The sequence below is a fragment of the Erythrolamprus reginae genome, chromosome 2 (genome assembly GCF_031021105.1).
Source record: "Erythrolamprus reginae isolate rEryReg1 chromosome 2, rEryReg1.hap1, whole genome shotgun sequence".
NCBI lineage: Eukaryota > Metazoa > Chordata > Lepidosauria > Squamata > Dipsadidae > Erythrolamprus > Erythrolamprus reginae.
In genome coordinates, this window is record NC_091951.1 from 196,740,967 (window position 1) to 196,755,881 (window position 14,915).

The window sequence follows — 14,915 nt, forward strand, 5'->3', positions numbered from 1 at the left end:
CTATGTAATTAGTAGCTGTGTGTTCCCTTCCCTCAATGGAGTAAATGGTATGTGGGTGGACTAGAATGTGCTGCAGGGATTTGATTGTTCCCTAAAATTTGACATTCCCAGTTGGAGGGGGGGTGTTGCACTGAATCCCATCTTTCATCTGATCTTTTTCTCTTCTTTTTTGCTAAGATTTGGAAGAAACTGAATATAGGAAACAATCTTTCATTTTGTAGGAAGTGTGCCATGCCCTCCTGGGTTCAATTAAAATATAAATACTACAAACACATACTGAGATTTGGAGGGTAGATTTAGAGGATTACTTGTTGTAGCCAATGTAGGAATCTTGGATTAGACTGTATAATTAATATAGGGGCCAAAGAGGCCTGAAAGGCTTTGGGTTTTCTTAGTGTTCATCCCTTTGCCCGAGACACTTTCTTTAGGATCTAGAAACAACTGAGCAGGGTTGGGTTACAATTTTTTTGCTACTGCTCTGTGGGTGTGGCTTAATTTTGTGGGTGTGGCTTAATTTTGTGAGAGTGGCTTGGCCGTCATGTGACTGGGTGGGAGTGGTTTGACGGTCATGTGACCAGGTGGGAATGGCTTCATGTTCATGTGAGTGGATGTGCATGGCCAACTCAATGTCACTCACGTCAAGGGGTGCCTCGCCTGGCCCCTCTCCTCCCAGCCATTCCTTGCCACACCCAGGCTCAAAGAATCTATAGATCTGTAAAAATATTGTTCACTTGTTTTCAACTTTATGATCTACATAATAAATCTCGCCTTCCTGGTTTCAGCTCCAAAACCAGCAAAGAAGCCCAGTTGAGCGGGGCCGGGCGTTAGTGCGAGGAGTTCAGGGCAGGCAGTGGTTCATTTTCATGTGCGGAGGACAGGAGAGGGGAAGGCAGGAGGTCCCCACCGCCCTCCTCCATGCAACCTGCTGCTGCTGAGTGGTCTCCTTCACACCGCCCACTTCACTCATGGAGCAAATGGGCTGGAACATCTGTGCTTCTTTGCTGGTGCAGTGGAACAGGGCTCGAGCCATTTTCCCCACCTTCGCCCTGCCTGAACATACAGCTACTGTGCCTGTTTCTTTCTTGTCATAGCCGCAATGGGAAACAGCTTTGGGAGATACAGGCTGAATGAGATAGCACTAGCAATAGCATTTAGATTTACCATATTTTTCGGTGTATAAGATGCACCGGTGTATAAGACGCAACTAGATTTTAGAGGGGGAAACCAAGGAAAAAAGTATTCTGAACCAAATGGTGTAGTATTATATTGTTTAATAAAATACCAGTGTAGCAGAATACCTTTTACAACCATGTTTACTTCTTAAAACCATGTACACTTTTTCCAAACTTCAAACTTGACAGCTTCAAGACTTGTGGACTTCAACTCCCAGAATTCCTCCACCAGTCATGCTAGCTCAGAAATGGGAATTGAAGTCCACAAGCCTTAAACTTGTCAGATTTGAAGACTCTTGCACTCCTAACCCCTAACTCAAACAAATAAGCAAAACAAACAAGGACAATTCATTTTGTGAGTTGTTCCTTTAGTTACAGAAATGGCTAGTGATAGAATCATTTACAATTACAGTTCCCTCCTGAGGTTGCCTTAATATTACTATTATACCATGAGGTTTTCAAAGACCCCTCTCTTGACTACTCCAATTTTCACAAATGAAGTGCATGGAAATATATGGTGATGATAAACTGAAATACTCCTTAAAAGGAGTGTTTCTAGAGCAGGGACCTCCAACCTTGGCAACTTTTAAGAGTTTGGGAGTTGTAGTTCACAACCTTTGCTGGCTGAGGAACTCTGGGAGTTTAAGTCCACAAATCTTAAAGTTGCCAAGGTTGGGGACCCGCCATTTTAGAGCACTAAAGATTCAGATAAACTCCCGTTTTCCTTGAGGTTTAAAAAGTTGCAAGATTTACCAGGAAGTTATAAACTGGGAACACATCTTATTCCCTCCCCCCACACCTTATCTATTCTTATCTTTACGTTCCCACGATGACCCACTGTTTTGGTTGGGCCACTTGGGTGAGAAAACTGGCTGGTTTCGGACCGGAAATGCTTGGAATGGTACAGGCTTTGCGCTTTTCTCTATGGCAGCGTGAAGTCCCCTTGTTTTGTGGGGGCAGGCTTATTTTCCCCCTTGCTGCCTTTCCATGACAGAAGTGGTGGTGGTGGTGCTTGGGAGCCTGAATGAGTCCGCCCTCTGCAGGGGAACCTTAGAGCACCTTCGCAGCAGTCAGCGAAGGTGCTCCAAGCAGAGGGTGCCAGGTTAAGAATTCCTGAGCTGAGGCAGCGTTGCTCAGAGCACCTTCGATGACTACTGTGCCCTCCCAAAAGCACCCCCGAAGGTGGGAATTTGGGGTGGGGGTTGATGGAGGCAAGCCCTGTCCTCTGGATGATTGAAGCTACCCTGTGCGCTCCTACGCCGGCTGGATGCCACGCACTCCACTCATCCCCAGGGCTGAGCTGCCGGCCACTAGCCAATGACTGCCGGGAGGCCTTGGGGACAGCCGCTGCTGCTGCTGGGGCAGTGCCAGCAGGGACCCTGGGGAAAACATTCAGAAAGCCTGCCACTGGGCAGTTGAGGCGGGGCACACGGCAGCAGCTTCCAAGAAGCGGGTGGGTGTCCCCTCAACATATCCAGCCGCAGAGGAGCCCGCGGGGCAGCTTCAATCATCCAGCGGGACAGGGCTCAGCTCCATCAGTCCCCACCCTAATTTCCCACCTGGGGGGCACCATTGGGAGGGAACAGCAGTCGGTGAAGGCACTCTGAGTAGAGGACGCCAGCTGCAGAATTCCTGATCTGAGGCAGCTTTGCTTGGAGCTCCTTCGCTGACTGCTGCGCCCTCCCAAAGGGGCCCCGAAGGCAGGAGATTAAGGTGGGTGCTGATGGAGCCAAGCTCCATCCCATCGGGTGATTGAAGCTGTCCCACGGGCTCCTCTGCCGGCTGAATGCATTGAGATAACACCCACCCACTTCTCCAAAGCTGCTGCCAGGCGCCCCACTCATCCCTGGGGCCGAGCCACCAGCCACCAGCTGACGACTGCTGGGTGGCCTTGGAGATAGCCCCCGCGGCTGCTGACCCACGCCCCACATCTGGTGTATAAGATGCACCCAGTTTTTGACGCACCTTTTTGAGTAAAAAGGTGCATCTTATACACCGAAAAATACAGTATATACCAGTTCACAGTGCTTTATAGCCCTCTCTAAGCAGTTTACAGAGTCAGCATATATTGCCCCTAACAATCTGGCTCCTCATTTTACCGACCGTGAAAAGATGGAAGGCTGAGTCAACTGTGAGCCTGGTGAAATTCGAACTGCCAAATTAAAGGCAGCTGGCAGTCAGCAGAAGTAGCCTGCAGTACTGCACTCTAACCACTGCGCCACCACAGCTCTTGAAAGCATCCTGAAAACCATGTTTTTCACTTGTGGCTCTTGTGACTTTCCTCTTGAGATCAGGCCACCACTCTCATTGTTGGCAAATGCTGGCAAATGCTGAAGATTGGAGTGCTTCAGAGGACACTTGGTGTGTGTGTGGTGTGGTGTGATGAGAAGGACTGTCTCCTTAGCTCACTGGTATGTGTTCTGTCGGGCTCTCTGGTAGAATCCTCCCAAAAATTCACAGGTACAAATTTAAGACACACACATGTTTGAAAATTCAAAACAATGTTCTTTATAATGAAAATTCACTTAAACCAAGCCCTCTTTTGGTATAGCAAAGAGCACTCATCTCCAAACAAACTGGTAATTTATACAAGTCCCTTATCAGTTCTGTGATACTTAGCTTGCAGCTGTGAGGCAATTCACAGTCCTCCTTCTTTCACAAAGTGAAACACACTTTGCTCTGGTTTAGTTTCAAAGCGGGGAAAAATCAGCACACAAAAGGTCAAAGTCAGTAAAGCAGTCATGAAACACAACAAACGATCAGATGATCCTTCACAATGGCCAAACCCACAGGCTGCTATTTATAGCAGCCTCACTAATTACCACAGCCCCACCCAACCACAGGTGGCCTCATTTTCTTTGATAATAATCTCTCAGTTGTTGTTGCCTATGCATTGCTCTCTGCATGCATGGCTGTATCATTAACTCTTGTTCTGAATCCAAGGAGGAGCTAGATAATTGATCTCCTTCTGAGCTGTCTGCCACACTCTCCTCCTCCCTGTCACTCATGTCTTCTTGGTCAGAGAAGCCTTCATCATCAGATTCCACCGGGGGCAAAACAGGCCTGCAGCATGTGGATGTCTCCCCCACATCCACAGTCCTTGGGGCAGGAGCTGGGCCAGAGCTAACCACAACAGTATGTATCTGAGGTTTGACTTGATTACTTTTCTTTTCAGATTCTTTTGATGGTTGGTGGTGTGCTTTCTGTCTTTAATGATGGATTACAGTAAAAGGATGTTTTTATAAGTGCAACATTCCTTCTGCTATACTTAAATCACTCAAGAGGACTCTCAGTTCAAAGGTAGGGCAAAAAAGGGGGGAAATGGTAATGTAAACCAGTTTTAGCATGCCCGCTCTCAAGTTCAATAGCAATTTTTTTGTTTTAAAATACCGGATGATCTAGATAATGAAAAAGATCTCTTGAGCCTGGAGAGCTGCTGCCAGTCACAAAAAAGCAGCACTGGGTTCAGTGAATACAATCTCTGGCGTGCCATAAATCAACTTCCCGAACTCCAGTTTAGTGGGTAGAAAATGTGCATTCATTTATATTCTTTCATCTAGACAAGGAACCTTGGGAGTTCCTCATCCAAAACAGGACACTGAATAAGTTGTGATGCATTGGAGATCATACACTACAATCAATCCAAGGGGATGAGCCTGGATGGAGATCAGCTCGACCCATCTTCTCTACCTGCCTGTTAGAGAAGCCCACTTGCTTCTCTCATTATACTGATTCTCTTATCTTAACATGTCCCTTGGCTTTCAACTGCTGCCAAACGCAGCCGAATTAATGAGCAATTTACATGCAGATTCCCTGTAATTATGTTAAGGGGCCAGCCAGTAAATGAGGGAGTCTGGAAGCTCCAGAGACTGAGATTAGCAACTCAGCTCCAGCCTCTCTTTGAAGGATGTGTGGGTACTGAATACAGAAGTTTGGCTTTTATCAATTGCCTTGCGATACAATTGAATGTTTCGGGAAGGATTTTTCTGCCCACGTAACTGTGGGATTGTCCGGTGTCTTACGTGTAGCCCACATCCTGTCTCACCTTTTCAGTGATTCTTAGCTAGGATTTCTGGCTCCGTTAACCCTGAAATCCTAGGTCTTGAAAGCTTAGAACTACGTCTTGACTGTAAAAAATATGACTTTAGCAATCGAGTTGTCGAAGCGTGGAACTCATTACCGGACTCCGTAGTGTCAACCCCTGACTCCCAACATTTTACCCTTAGACTTTCCACGATTGACCTCTCCAGATACCTAAGAGGTCAGTAAGGGGCGTGCATAAGTGCACTAGCATGCCTCCCATCCCCTGTCCAATTGTCTCTCCTTTATCTCCTTTATCTTTTCTTCCATTCCTATATCTTTCCCACTATTCCTCACTGACTTGTTTTATTTTATTCTTATATCTTCTCCTCTATTCTTTCTTTGATATATTTTACTACATGTATATTCTCTATAACCTACAATGTGTATTGGACAAAATAAATAAATAAAAATAAAAATAAAAGTTAAGAAGCGTAACAAATCAATATTTGTCCTATAGCCTTCCCCAATATTCAGGAAATCCTAGGTGGGATCAGTGATGGGCTCGTAGGGGTACAGTCAAGTATGCAGAACCAGTAGAAAAATTTTGGTCATGTACATAGTACGGGGAGAAAAATTTTGAATTTTTTTTCTTTTTTTCCTTTCTAGGCTCTGGGTATGTTTTTCCTATCACAGTAAATGAGTTGAATGTGTAGAATTTTAGAAGAGCTGTGCCTACGTGTGTGTGTGTGTACTTATACATACAGTTTATATAGTAGATAATGTATATTTTTGTGCACCTGTGTATAATATGTATGTACACATATGGGATATAAACATAGAATTAAATAGTATGTTTTGGATGTTCAGTAATAGCAAATAGATAGGGAAATTGTATCTCTTTGAGGCGAGGAGAGGCCATGCACCCTAGCCCTAACACTTGATGTGAATGATGTCAAGTTGGCCACCTTCAAGCAAGTCACATGATCTTTAAGCCACCCCCGGTCACATGATCGTCAAGCCACTCCCACCTGGTCACTTGGCTGGCAAGCCACACCCACAAAATAAGCCACTTCCACAGTGTGGTAGTAAAAGTTTTTGCAGCCCTTCACTGGGTGGGATGTATGAGATTATAAGTGCCAAAATCCACAACTACATTACATGAGATCAGGAATGGTTGAGAAGCTGGTATTTCGTTCAACATCTTTCAGTGCAGTAGTAATCTCCAGCACCTGGTCCCATGCCTTCCTCTGCCGCCCACAAATATTTGGTGCTTGAGTTGGCATCACTTCTGTCAGCTCCTTTGGTCAGCTCCTTTGGTCAACATCCTGGTAGTGGTACTTTAGGCATTGTTGAGACCGGAGGACAAGAGAACAGAACAGGCTCTGCTTAAGGCACATAAGGTGGCAGCCTGGGTGGTCTGAGTTTCCTCCAAGGCATATTTCTTCATCTGTACATCACTCATTTGGCTTCACATGATCCAAGACCAGATCCCTGCTTCCAACCTAAAGGTCCAGCAGGATTCAATAAGGTTTTTGTGGCTACCCAGTTTTTGGTGGATGCCACCCTCCATGTCTCTAGGTTCACCTCCAAAGCTATCCTGGTATCCCTGGTAGCCAGGTGCATGCATTGGCTTTGCCAGTGGCCATCTGACACCTGCCACAAATGGCATTTGGCCTTGGCACCCTTCTGGGGTCAGAATCTGTTTGGAGAAGCACTGGATCCTATTCTGGTTGAGTCGTTGGATAGAAGGAAGGTCCTTCCATCCATATCTAAGAAGGGTAACTTTCATCAGTCTCCCTATTCCCAGTAACCCTTTTGGGCACCTGACCAGGGTTACATCTTCTCCTAATCCCAAGGTCAGTATGGAAAACCCATCCTGAATGCTAGCACCACCCCATGATAACAGGTTTTTCAGGTAAGACTAAAGTCCCTTGTCTTCTATGCAGATTAGAATATGCATACTCAATGAAGTTAGTGAAGCTGTTAGGTTAGATTTATGAGATAATAAGGCTGGACTTCAGAGACAGTAAAGTTTTGAATGGACAAAGAAGCAGCATTTCAGGACTATGGAAGTGTTTTTTAATAGGGAGTTACTTCTGTTTTCCCATAGCTTTGCTTTGCCCCTCTCTCTAATCCTCCCCTCCCAGGTTTATCACCATTCATTGGTCTTCTGGATATTTTAATTTAACAGGTATTTTTCCTGGGCAAATGTATTTGTGGTGCCCAATTTGAAACTAAGCAGAATTCTCCACTGTTTCCAGCTTTGTGGATTGGCGGGGTTGTGTGGAGAGATGGTTTGTGCAAGTGGCTGACAAGCATGTGTGTGTGTGCACAACTCCATTTGCACAAGCAGCATGCACACATGCTTGCAAATGAATAACACACATGCACTCACCCAGTGCTCAAATAAGTGAGGATCCATGTGTGCACACTCGCTGGCCATTTCCACAGCCCAATTGCAAACCCCTCACAGTCCACTAATGGGTTGCAGCCCACAGGTTGGGGAGCCCTGTGCTTAGTTTCCCCTGGGAAGATGTATTTGTGTTTAGAGCTTTTAATTTGGCTCCAAGAATTTCTCTTCAATTTCAAAGTCTAGGTTTTGCATTTCTCAATCTTTTAACTAATGTACTGGGAAGCCATGTAGTGACTGAACGAGTACTGAAAAACATGTTTATATCAGAACTTTGTTATTGAAATATTACTAGCATTTGTAGCTGCAATGAGGGAAAATTAAGAGAATGTGATTCAATGGCAAGGTGGATTGAATTGATTTGGATTACAGCTCCTAATCAATGTCTACACTGTTGTGGAATTTAGATAATGCTTTACTCACTCGAAGTCCCAGGCTTAATGATAACATGAAATTGAAATATAAGTTCTTTCAGGATGGTTTAAGTTCTTCCTTTATATAATACAGCCATTTTGGTTTAGTTAAGACATCAAGCTAGAAAGTGAGAGACTGTAAGTTCAAGTCCTACCTTAGCCATAAAAGCCAGGGTGATTTTGGGCCAGTCCCTCTCTTAGCCTAGACCAGGGGTAGGCAAAGTTGGCTCTTCTATGACATGTTGACATCAACTCCCAGAATTCCTGAGCCAATTATGCTAGCTCAGGAATTCTGGGAGTTGAAGTCCACATGTCACAGAAGAGCCAACTTTGCCTATCCCTGGCCTAGACTGATAGGAGGAGGAAGGTGCATTGGATATGCTCTTGTCTTGAGATGATGATGATGATGATGATGATGATGATGATGATGATAGATGATGATGCAGGTGACAAATAAATAAAACTTTCAAAATACCATATGTAAGAAGGAATGCCACAATGCATACATCAAAGCATACTACAATGGTTTTTGGCGTATAAGACGCACTGGAGTATAAGACACACCTTAGTTTTGGGGGAGAAAAACAAGGGGGGGGATCTGCAATGTGCCTCCCAGTAAACAGGACAGATGATATACACTCTTTGCTGTGTATATCTGTGCATATGGGTCTGATGCATAGAAATAGCAAAGAATTAGAGAAATGTACATTATGGCAGTATGTTAATGCCAGAAAGTTTTATCAAATACATTCACACTAACTTCTCCCAATTATTTAAATAGATCTACTCCAAACATGACTAAGTCAGGGTTTAACTCAACTACCTTATCTTAATATTAAATAGGACACTGCTACATTTCAGATTATACTTGTACAGATGCTGTTAAAATTGATGTGGATTTCTTGAAGTATACATTATTCTCTGCTATTTAACAGAAGATACAATAGCACTGGTCTCTTCAGATCAAGCATTTATTTTATAAAGCTTCTTTATTTTGTTGTCTAGAACAGTGTTTTTCAACCAGTGTGCCACGGCACACTAGTGTGCCGTGAGACATGGTCAGGTGTGCCGCGAAGCTCAGAGAGAGAAAGAAAACAAGAGAGAGAAAGAGAGAGAGAGAAAGAGAGAGAGAAAGAGCAGGAGAGAGAGAAAAAACAAGAGAGAGAAAGAAAGAGAGAGAGAAAGAAAGAAAGAAAGAAAGAGAAAGAAAGAAAGAGAGAGCGAGAGAAAGAAAGAGAGAGAGACAAAGAGGGGGAGGGAAGGTGGGAGAGAGAAAGACATAGAGGGAGGGAGAGAGAAAGAGAGGAAAAAAGAGGAAAGAAGGAAGAGAGAAAGAAAGAGGGATGGAGAGAGAGAGGAAAAAAGAGGGAGAGAAAGAGGGAGGGAGGGAGAGAGAAATAGAGCGAAAGGGAGGGAGAGAGAGAGAGAGAATTTTTTTGTCCAAACTTTTTTTAGCTGCTCCCCCCTCAATGTGCCCCATGGTTTTGTAAATGTAAAAAATGTGCCGCGGCTCAAAAAAGGTTGGAAATCACTGGTCTAGAACAATAATAAAGCAGTCTTTAAAAATAAGTCTAATAATTTGAACTTTCTTTACACCTTTAGTTATATCATCTAGTTTCAGTACAAGTAAATAAAATTCTGCCTCTGTCTCTCCCTCCCAGCAATTTGCTTCCTTGCAGGTTTAGTTTCACTTTCATTTTAGCATGTCGGCTTGCTTGCAGCTTCAATCAGCTACAAGGAGATAAATTGCTGGGAGGCAGAGGCCAAAGGGTGGGGGAGGCTGGATAGGGGTACATTCGGTGTATAAGACTCACCCAAGTTTTCACCCTCTTTTGGGGGGTAGAAAAGTGTGTCTTATGCTCTGAAAAATACGATATATCTAAGTAATAACTTCAGAGAGGGTTGCTTTCTAAATCAAGTAAGTATGCCAGTGGATTACTGCTAGGAATGCTGTTATTTGCTTTATATAAATTATATAGGCTACCTGAAATAGATCTGTCTGGCCAGTTATCCAATATATTAGTAGTGCAAGCCTACACCTACTGGGAGTACCATACTAGTACAGTAAGTAAAATGTAAGTGCAATAGCAAGTCCACCAAAAGCATCCGGCTTCATATTTACTCACCCTCATTAAGTTACTTTGACCCAGTTATTCTTGGTCCAGCATACCTCACAGAAATTTAGAGGAATCCAATGAAGGCAGCTCAGCATATGGGCAGCTTTAGCCTCCCAAAATGGGAATATGGGACTTGCTTTCAGGGAGACATGTAGGTGTCTTCCAGTCTATTTTGTGTATTTTAAGTGTCTATCAAACCTCGTAAAGCAATATATTGACAATGGTGCTTTCTAATATCATTTCTATATTATTAAAAACTTTAAAATCACTTCAGTGCGGGTTCTCCCACAGCAAATAAAAATGTATAAATTAGAAAAGCAAATGCAACAAAATATGTATTTTTCCCCTGGAAAAAAAAAACATAAAATGGTTTCCTGTAAAGCTGAATGTTTTTGCCAACAATGCATTGAAGACCAATTTGAAACCAATAATGTATTGCCTGGCCCCACTGAAAAAGAAAAAGTTAAGACGTGCAATTCATCTTAATAACATTTTCTAATCATATCAGACATTTCTTTCCATTTTTAAAAAGTGGGACTAAGAGTCTCAAGCACCTCAGCTTCATTCACTGTTGTGAAGGAATATAGAATTCTGCAAAAATAAAATGTCATGCAAGGAACCTACAAATGTATCGTTTAATTATGAAAATCTATTAATATCCTTCCGGGAGGCACACAAATATAATTCCAATATGACCTCACTCGTGTCATGCTGAAAAAGTCATTGTTTGTCCTCTATCATATCTATCTTTTGTGCAAAACAAATGTAGGAAGTAGACAGCCAGACATACATCCACATTAAACACATACCTGTTGTTTATATACCGGTACGTTGAGCATCCTTCAATGATTGAGAATTGAATGTAATCTGAAAAAGTCCCAAAGACTCTTAACAGTCTTTTTGGGTGGGACTTTATATAAAACTGGAAGGTATTATCGCTTCTTGGTCTTTTGGCTAAGATCAAGTGTAGTATCTGTTCTTATCAGTTTAATATCTGATATGTACTCTATTTGAGGACTACAAGTAAATGGATTTTTGGAACTGGGAGATGGAATAGGGGCTTGCTCTGTCCTCTCCAAGCATTGGCCTGGTATTGCAGTACCTCCAGGAATGGTGCATGAAAAATAAAAAACTCGAACATATTTTGCAGAAAAGATTGTGGTGGCCTATCTGCCACTGGCCCCTCCAGCAACTGAATCAGATGAGGAGGCAACATGGGAATGAGGCCAGCATCAAGGCAATCTGAGAGCTCCAAGGGGGAAGAGAGAATGGTGCTGTCAGAGACAAAGATATGGAGCCTGGCCCATCCATCAGACTTCAGCTGGAGAGTCACAGCTCCCAGGTCTGGAGTTGGCTGATGAGGAAGAGGAGGAACAGCTGGGTCCAGTGCCTGATGTGCACAGAAGGCAGAGAAGAGGAGAGCAATGGGAATCTATGGGCCGGTCCTTGGGACTGAAGAGCCATTGCTGCTATCAAAGCCCCACCCTAGCTCCGAGGATAAAAGGCAGGGGGCAGAGATGAATATGTGTGGCAGACAACTGATAGCCTGCACTTCTGAATCCTGCCTTATCAGAATTCTTCTTGGAATCTGCAGTACCTTCCGAGCATGTGTATATGTGTCTTTGTTGTTGGAAGAAAGTGAGTGGACTTTCTAGGATTTCATTTGCAAGTGTGTGTGTTGGGGGAGCGAGAGAGACTCCTGGTGTGTTGGGGCCATTTCAGAGGGAAAGGGAGCAAGGATCACATTCCACAGGACTTAGAGACTTGGTTGACAGCGGCTGCCAATAAAGAGAACATTTTGTTAAATACAAAGGGGTTGTCAAAATTCTTGAAGTCCACCACTTCATAAGCACACCAGAAATACCCAGTTTGCTAAAGTCTACATCACAGGTGTCAAACTCACAGTGTCAAGTTGCCATTATGGTATGTATCACAACGTTTTCTCCCTTCATGGAGCTGGGGTTGGCGTGGCCTGTACATGATGCATCAGGCCCATGGGCCTCCAGTTTAACACTCCTGATCTATATGAACCTTCCCAAGCTACGGTAGCATTCTTGCAACATACAGGAACAAACTCCCTCCCCCTTATTTCCAAAGTGCCTAGTCAGAATCCTGTTCATTTGGAGTTGCATGGTTAGTGAAACCACCAGTTACGTGAAGCCATTTCATCAATGACATCTTTGATATTTAATTTCCCTTTCGCCACCATGGTCTTTATCTTTTCTGTGGCCTTTCACAACTCTGTAATTTATCAAGAGGAGTATTGCACAAATGTTTGTGATCGTTTTCTGCAGTTTATATTTCAGTGTATGCCAACTGAATTCAGTGAGGCATAAGATGGCAACTTCAAGATTTTTCACTTAGTTTTCCAGGAACAGATTAAGAGTTCCTAGCTTTCCTTATTTCAACTGGTGGTTCAAGTGCTAGAATAAGCAGCTTCTCATTCAACAAATTTGAGAATCTCTGGAATTTGTTCAATCACATTCTATATACAGTATTTGTTTTCTCAGGGGATGGGGAATGAACATTATTGATTAATTATTGATTTACTGTATTTTTTGGAGTGTAAGTATAAGACACACCTTAGCTTTGGGGGAGGAAAACAAGGAAAAAAAGGCCTCTGCCTCCCAGCATTTTGACAAACAACAAACAGCAAACAGTACAGATGATATACACTGTACTTCTGTGCTTGTGTGTCTGGCCCATAAAAACAGCAAAGAATTGGAGAAATACATATTATGGCAGTATGTTAATGCCAGAAAATTTTCTTAAATGTAGTCACACTAACTCCTACCAATTATTTAAATACTGTAGATCTATTCCAAACACGACTAAGTCAGAGTTTAACTCAGCTGCCTTATCTTAATACTAAACAGGACACTGTTACATTTTCAGGTTATACTTTTACAGATCCTTAAATTTAATGTGGCTTTCTGGAAGTATACATTCTCTGCTATTTAGAAGCAGATACAATAGCACTGGGCCTCTTCAGATCAAGCATTTATTTTTAAAAGCTTCTTCATTTTGTTAAGTTGTCAAGAATAATAAAGCAGTCTTAAAAAAATAAATCTAATAATTTGAACATTCTATAGACATTTATAGTTATTGACTTGCAATTTCAGCAGTCCAGCATTGCCACCAGCCCACCTCCCAGCAATTTGCTTTCTTGAAGCTAGTTTCATTTTCAGTTCTAGCATGTGGCCAGCCTGTGCTGAATTAGCTAGTGATTGGGAGGCTGATAATTAGTTGCTTATGCTAATCAGGCTCTGTGCTGTTTCCTGCAAGGAGTTAAATTGCTGGGAGGCAGATTCCAAAGGGTGGGTGGGGCCGGGTGTAACTCCATTTGGTGTATAAGATGCACCCAAGTTTTCACCCTCTTTGGGGGAGGGGTATAAAAAGTGTGTCTTATATTCCAAAAATATGGATAGTTAGTGTGTGCATGTATGTGTGTGTGAGAAAGAGACAGACAGAGACAGAGAATATGAGAATATTACACAGTATGTAGCTTGTCTGGGTATACAAACAGATCTCCAAAATGCTTAGTGCCCTTGCTGGAAACATGAGTGTAAGATGCCTCATGTTTTGTTTCAGGGATTTCCCAGGATCAAGTGTGGTCCAAGAGTTGATTCAGCAGGCTCTTCTTGTGTTCTCATTCACTTATTTGTTTCTGGTGGATGGATCCTACTTCCTTCTCCAGCAGGTTCCTTTTACAATTTATTTTTATTTATTCATTTGTCCAATACACAAATACATAGGAAGAAAAACAGACATGTAGTAATATATATAAGGGTAAAAGTGAACTTAGAGGAGAGGGTATATAAAAGAAAGGAAATATATATGATAAGTGAGAGAAAGGAAAGACAATTGGACAGGGGACGAAAGGCACACCAGTGCACTTATGTACGCCCCTTACTGGCCTCCTAGGAACCTGGATAGGTCAATCGTGGAGAGTCTAAGGGAGAAGTGATGGGGGTTAGGGGTTGACACAATTGAGTCCGGTAATGAGTTCCACGCTTCGATAACTTGATTGTTGAAATCATATTTTTTACAGTCAAGTTTGGAGCAGTTCGTATTAAGTTTGAATCTGTTGCGTGCTCTTGTGTTGTTGCGGTTGAAGCTGAAGTAGTCATTGACTGGTAGGACATTGAATATATGATCTTGTGGGCAATACTCAAATCAAGTTTTAGGCGCCGTAGTTCTAGGCTTTCTAGGCCCAGGATTGTTAGTCTATTTTTGTAGGATATTCTGTTTCGAGTGGAGGAGTGAAGGGCTCTTCTAGTGAAATATCTTTGGACATTTTCAAGGGTGTTGATGTCTGAGATGTGGTATGGGTTCCAGACAGATGAGCGGTAGTCTAGGATGGGTCTGGAAAAAGTTTTGTAGGCTCTTGTGAGTAGTGTGAGATTGCCTGAGCAGAAGCTGATTAAAATTGTTGAAAAGATTTCTCCAGTGTAGGCTATGTTGGAGGTTCAGTCCAGGATCAACATAATTTAATCAGAAAAAACACACACATACACCTCTCTCTGGGTTTCCTGTGGTGTTAATAATGTAGCAGTAGTGAATTGTCTATGTTAATAATGGTTTTTTGTATGTGTGTGAAAGAAAGATTTCTTTTGTCTGCTCTGAACATTCTGTCACTTAGTTTCACTAGATGGTTCTTTGTTGTCAGTTCTTTAAGAATCAAGTGAGAAGAGAGTTGGGGGAAAGCATTCTCCATTCTGTTGATAATTTGATGTCTATCTGTAATGTATCATTTTAATCAGCTTTTTTCACCCAAAGG

General features: G+C 42.8%; 1 non-coding gene across 1 annotated transcript; it reads left to right on the forward strand.

The window, feature by feature from the left end:
* The first annotated feature begins 11,069 nt into the window (after positions 1 to 11,069).
* Positions 11,070 to 11,259, forward strand: LOC139163296 (U2 spliceosomal RNA). The gene has a single exon (XR_011558458.1). It is a non-coding gene; the product is annotated as a U2 spliceosomal RNA (small nuclear RNA).
* The last annotated feature ends 3,656 nt before the right edge of the window (positions 11,260 to 14,915 follow it).